Below are 5,871 nucleotides of genomic sequence, written 5' to 3'. Positions count from 1 at the left end.
CACTTCTCATTATACTCCAGTACCAATAAAGTCATTATATGTATGGAAATGCTTAGAATAACCTATAGGTGTGTATAAATCTATATCTCTATCAATTTTGATGTATGTGTAGATATATCAATATAGATATACACATACAGATAGATAAAAATCAGCTGTAATTCACCATTATTTCCAAACATCCCACACTTTTCTACTTCATGCCAGTCTCTATGCCCAAAATATCCTTTCCTCTTCTCCAAACATCAAATTCTGCTCAAATGGCATTTTTCTTTGTGAAGCTCTCTTACCATTTACTTACCCACCACTAAATGACATTCAAAATGAATCTCTGAGTTTTTTAATCTCAGATAGCTTAGTGGCTATCTGATTAAGTCTATGGCTTGAACAAGAATCCTCTCTATAAAAACCCATCTAGTGGTCATCGGGCCTTTGCTTGACTATCTCCAATTGATGGGGTACTTGGGTGCTTGTACTCAGACTCCACTTCCAAGATCATATTTCTCCCTGGCCTCAGAAACACTATCCCTGGCAGTTTCCCTCCAGCCCAAGGACCCTATCTCTGGCAGTAACTCACGAGTGGCCCCAGTGAGGCAAACTATGTCTCCCCATTACAAGAACAAGCTGACCTCTGTAGAATTTCCCTTGTACTATCTTGTACCAGCAAAACTATCAAGTACTGATGCCCAGTTATGTATACAATCCAGAGGTCAAGCTACAGCCATCAGCTCCTGAAACTATCTTGTTACAGACATAACAGACCAAAATATGCCCTTTAGGAACTCTCTTCCCCCCACTCCCCTCGGTTTCCAGTAGTGAATGACACAGTTGCATGTTATCACCTAATTAGCATGCTTGCCACATAATTCACTACTTTTCCTATATAAGCTTCAGCATCATTTCTCTTAGGTTGCAAGTTCCCTAAGGAGGTCTGCCCACCATGGCAGAATTCCTTAAGTACCTCTGCCCGCTGTATAGCGTTACAATAAATCTTTGCCACCTTGCCTTAAAGAATGCTTGAGTCTGTGATTTCATTCCAGATGACCCCATCCTCTACCCTGGTCCTTGAGGGGTCTAAACCTCTCAGACCTCAACACAAGGAGAGCTCCTACTACAGAGGCAGCATAGAACATTTTCTGGAAAGCTCTCATGATTAGTTCAGATAGGGCTACCTGAAGCCCTTGGGATGGATGGGCTGTCCAGGTCCCAGGAAAAGATGTGCATTCCTCCATTGAGGAGCTGAAAAGAAGGGTAACATCCATGTACAACAAGGTGGGAACATTCCATATCTACCCTTCCTCCTTCTTCCCCTCTTCCAGTTTGAAAAGCAAGGCTAAAATGAAGTGACTCAGCCTGACAATGAGAGTAACTAAAACAGAACAGTATATATTGATGCCCACAGGTGAGATGATATACTTCTCTCTGTATGGTAGAAGGTTGGTTTTGTTTTTGTTATTCTTTTGGGGTGAGGCTTGTGGAGATCCAGTGTTGTATTGAGCTGAGCTATGTATGGCATTACTTTGCCTTTAGATACTTTTTAGCTTGCAAGAAAAGGGAATCCCCTACACTGAGGTTCTCAGCCTCATATTCTCCACACTTTGGCAATCCTCCTCATCTCCCTCTCCCTGCAATAGGGCCTTGGACTCTGCCCCCAGGAAGCCAGGCTCTAATAAGTGATCTTGGGGCTTGATGGATGTAAGTTGTCAGGAGCTCCCCCAGAACAGATGCCCCCTTCCTCCCAAGATATCTTCCCCCCACCTCTTCCAGGGCTCCCAATGAACCACACAATCCAATTCAGGTTCCGCTTCCAGCTATTTTATTGATGCAATTCACATGAGGAAGGGATGCAGGGACAGGGGCAGAGGACGGGGCCTGGCTGGAGTGAGGCAGGAATTCATCCTCTTATGCTCAGAGCAGAAATAAAAGCAACACCATCAGGAAAGTCTCAGCAGACAGGCTGGTGGCGGCAGCATCAGCTCCATCCATTAGACTCCTGTTTTGGGCTTCGGTGCCCATGTTGCACAGCTCCGCATGACAGCAGTAGGGAATCAGATTGTAAGCGGTGCCCATGTATGTGACCTCTTGCACTTGTCCACAGTGGCCGGCCTCCACGCAGCCCTTGCTGACGATTGTTGGGAGACCACGGGCAGCACCACGGCATTCTCTTCTGCACAGGTTATCTGGACACCCACGCACATTCTAATGTTAGTGATGTCACAACAGTAGCAGCGTCTGGCCTCGGTCAAGGAGGATAGCAGGAGGCCAAGAGTAACACCCACAATGAGACAATGAGAGATTGGTTGTTGTCCTTTATGCTCGAAGAGGATCAACATGACATCACCGTGTCAGGATCAAGGTGCAACTTATCTGACTGTGGCTAATCAGACCAACAGGAGCTGGGAATACTCTACCACTAACAGGTGACATTAACATCAATGACATTACAATTAATGGCATTAACTAACAGGTGACATTAACATCTACTGAAGCTGAAGACGTTTCAAACAAAGATATCACACAGAAAAATGTAACTCTGTGTGTGTGTGTGTGTGTGTGTGTGTACTAGTGTACACATGTGAATTTATGGGAGGAAGCAGAGGAAAGATTTTCCTTTCTCAGCATGATAAGGCATCAATATTTTCTGGCCCACTTCAGTTTCTGCCAAGTTCTTTGGAGAATTTTCTGGGTTTTCTTCAGTTAGGAAGGAATCAAGCTTTTAAGCGAATGTAATCATATAATCATAGGTAGTGAAGACGCAAAGATGTACACATGCGGGCACGCATGAAGTTACCCACATATGTGGTAACTACAGATGTCAGCTCAGGACACCCAACATGCTATAGTAGTAGTTCAAGAAGATGTATTTTCTCCTCAGTCATTCAAGCAGGACAAGCTTTCTGCCTTTTACAAGTTGGCACACGAGGATTTCTGGGGTCAGATTCATCGCATTTTAGATTCTCATCATTCTTCCCTGCCCATTTATTCTTTCTTTTTCCAGGTGCAATCATCCTTTAACCAGTCAGCTGTGTTGATGAGTTCTAAACTATTTCACAGAAATATGTAATCAATAAGATGGAAAGCACTACAAATGTCTGAAAATCCTTTTTATTTCTAACAAAAAAAAATGTCAATCAACTGAAAGAAATTTGCCTAAAATACACTGTACTGTGGAGGCAGGGAACTACTTCTTGTTGTTCGGTCATTTCAGTCATGTCTGACTGTCTGTGACCCCATTTGGACTTTTGTGGGCAAAGACAGTGGAGTGGTTTGCCATCTCCTTCTTCAGCTCATTTTACAGATGAGGAAACTGAGGCAAAAAAGATAAAGTGACTAGCTTAGGGTCACACAGCTAGAAAGTGTGTGAGGCCAGATTTGAACTCACAAAGATGAGTCTTCTTGACTCCAGGCCAAATACTCTATTCACAGAATCCAAAATATGAGAAAACCATTTGGGAGGAAGAATGATGAAAATGTTGTCTACCATTTGAAGCCTCTTTGAGATCTGGGTCCCACAATGTCTTAGTGAACAAGAACGCTTTCATTTGGTAATGTTGGAGACAAGAGTAAGGCGTGCAGGAAAGTTGAAGGAGATAAGGATAAGGATTTGAACAGTGATTTCACTGGAATATGGAATTCTTGGATGAGGAAACTCCCTTTACCAATGCAGGTGGACATCTTTTCATGCTTTTCAAACTTTAAAGCACTGTATAAATGCTAGCTCTTACTGTTATTATTGTAGTTATTCTCTGCAATAGTTACAGCCTTCAGGAGTTGCCTATAGCACTGAGAAGTTGAATGACTTGCCTAGTGTCACAGTCAGTCCCTGCCTAAAGGCAGGACCTACACACAGGTCTTCCTATTTAAGTACCAACAGAATAAATACAAATAAACAAAAAGTCCATAAATACAAGGTAGTTTGGGAGGGAAGGCACTAAGCAGTTGGGGGAGATCCAGAGAGACTTCATGAAGAAGGTGGTGCTTGAGATGCAACCTGAAGGAAGAGAGGAATTATATGAGGCAGAACTGAGGAGAGATCACATGAGATACGGGAAATAGCCAGTGCAGAGGGCCAAAGATGGGAGACAAAGTGTTGTGGATGAAGACCACAGAAAAGGCCAGTTTGATTAGATCATAGAGTATGGTGGTAGGAGTAATTGTGTGATGAGTCTGGAAAGACAGGTTGGAGCACGGCTATAAAGCGTTTAAAAAGCTAAATAAAGGGGCTTATATTGGTTCCTAGGGGCAATAGGGAGCCATTGGAATTTACTGAGTAGGGGTAGAAGATAAGATTTGCTATTTTAGGTACATAACTCTGGATTTGAAGGCTAGAGAGGAGTTGGATTTCAGAAAAGGAGACCAATTAGGAGAAAGTCTCAATAATCTAGGTAAAAGACGATAAGGACTTAACCTAAGTAAGGTGGTGGCCACATGAGCAGAGATGGGATTAGGTGTGATAAATGTTTTAGAGGTAGCAATGGCAAAATTTGGTACCCAATTAGATATGTGGGGTCAGAGTGAGGGAGAAGATAAGGATAATGCTAAGGTTATAGACCTTGGACAAAGTAAGAATGGAGATGCTTTTGACAGAAAGGGGAAATTGGGTAGTAGGGCAGGTTTGGGGGAAAATATGAGTTCTGTTTTGGAAATGCTAAGTCTGAGATCTCTCTGGGACATCTAGTTGGAGATGTCCAAGAAGCAGTTGCTGATGCAGTACTGAAGCTCAGGAGAGAGACTTGAGTTGGCTATAGAAACCCGACTCATTTGCATAGGGAGGATAATTAAACCCATGGGAGGTGATGACATCACCAGGTGAGGGAGCATACAAGAGAGCCTACGACAGAACCTTAGGGAACATTTAAGAGTTAGAAGATATGATACAGATGATAAACCAGCAAGGGAGGAAGAAAAGGAACGCTTAGATGAGATTTAAACAAAATAAATGTGTAGTGATTTGGTGGAGAGCAAGGGATGAGGTGCTAACTAACTACTGGGAGCATGAAGAGAGGCTCCTTGAGGGAAATGGCACTTGATCTAAGCCTTGAAGGGAGCTAGAAGTTCTAAGAGGAACCCCTCTATGTGCCTCTATAAGCCTCAAAAAATCATAATGTATTACTACAATACTACCCTTAGACCCAGTTAGTAGAAAGTACAAACTCCCCAATAGGACAGATCCTTTCTTGTTAGCAAATAGCCAGGCTGTGAAGCAAGCAATAGACCCAGTCCACAGTGACACGTGAACCAGCTGTGGTATCCTCAAGGGTAAGAAGCCTCTTCATTCATGGAAGCCTTTGAGTGTCAGTGGTGCCTGGAACCAGATATAATCACCTGAGGCATTAGGAGGAGGGAAAGTATTCTAGACGTGGGACACACAGAGTTAGTTAGGACCCGGAATATTGTGCATTGCTGTTGTTGTTGTGGAGGACACCTTTCTTGGCCATGATGAACTATGGCAAATTGAATATTTAAGTTGGTAGAGCTACAGAAGATTGAGAAGACACCTTTCCTTCAAAAGGACCATCTGTTTTTATCGAGTTCTTTGGGAGTTTAAGGTCCTACATGCTTTGAGGTTAGTGCGTATGTGTAAGGAAGTTCTATTTATTGTGCAAATACTGTACTTGGCATAATGTGTATGCTGGGTAAGCAAAATCTGTATTAAACTAAATCATGTACAAAGTTTCTTCAATAACAGAACATCCCAAATTTTGTGGCCCACCGAGTAGAACTCTAGTGTGACCCAGCACACACTTTGAAAACCATTGGGCTAGTTTGGTCTTCCTGACTCAAGATTTTTCCCAGTCCAGTTTACTCTCTACATCAGTGGATTTTCCTTTTCAAAATGATTTTCCTTAAGGATCTCGCCATGTCACCCCT

General features: G+C 42.9%; 1 pseudogene; it reads right to left on the bottom strand.

The window, feature by feature from the left end:
• Nucleotides 1-1,908: 1,908 nt before the first annotated feature.
• On the bottom strand, nt 1,909-2,333 carry LOC114045021 (annotated as a pseudogene).
• Between the last annotated feature and the right edge of the window lie 3,538 nt (nt 2,334-5,871).

This window comes from Vombatus ursinus, unplaced genomic scaffold (genome assembly GCF_900497805.2).
Source record: "Vombatus ursinus unplaced genomic scaffold, bare-nosed wombat genome assembly UNPS02014776.1, whole genome shotgun sequence".
NCBI lineage: Eukaryota > Metazoa > Chordata > Mammalia > Diprotodontia > Vombatidae > Vombatus > Vombatus ursinus.
This window is presented reverse-complemented; position numbering and strand designations above follow the sequence as displayed.